The sequence below is a fragment of the Gavialis gangeticus genome, unplaced genomic scaffold, assembly GCF_001723915.1.
Source record: "Gavialis gangeticus isolate Ggan-Ray unplaced genomic scaffold, GavGan_comp1, whole genome shotgun sequence".
NCBI lineage: Eukaryota > Metazoa > Chordata > Crocodylia > Gavialidae > Gavialis > Gavialis gangeticus.
In genome coordinates, this window is record NW_017729033.1 from 11,092,055 (window position 1) to 11,092,637 (window position 583).

Genomic DNA, 583 nt, shown 5'->3' on the forward strand with positions numbered 1-583 from the left:
CTCCTTCCTCCCCTTTTTGAAGATGGGAACCACAGTGGCTCTCTTCCAGTCCTCTGGCAGCACACCAGATCACCACGTGTGCTCGTAAAGCTGTGCCAGTGATCCCACAATGACCTCAGCCAATTCCCTCAGTACTCTAGGGTGCAGATTGCCTGGACCAGCTGATATAAATACATCCAGTCCCTCCAGAATTTCCCTAACTAGTTCCTCACTAACCCTTGGCCTAGGGGTGCCTCCCCTGGGGCCTGAGGGGGGCCCAGAGGAGGGGTGGATGTTGTGGTCAATGCTCAGGAAAATGGAGGCAAAAAAATCATTAAATATGTTAGCTTTGTCGTCTGGTGTGACAGCCAAATTTTCTAGCGTGTCCTGCAGGGGCCCCACATTCCCCAGAACCTTCTTTTTGCCCCCTATGTATTTAAAAAAAGACTTCTTGTTGTCTTTGATCAGGGAAGCTAGTCCCGGTTCCATCTCTGCCTTGGCCTTCCTGACTGCAAGCCTGCATCCCCAAGCAACTGCAGTATAGTCATCCCTGGTGATGTCCCCTCCTTTCCATTGGGTGTGCGCCTCCCTTTTAGCTAGGAGA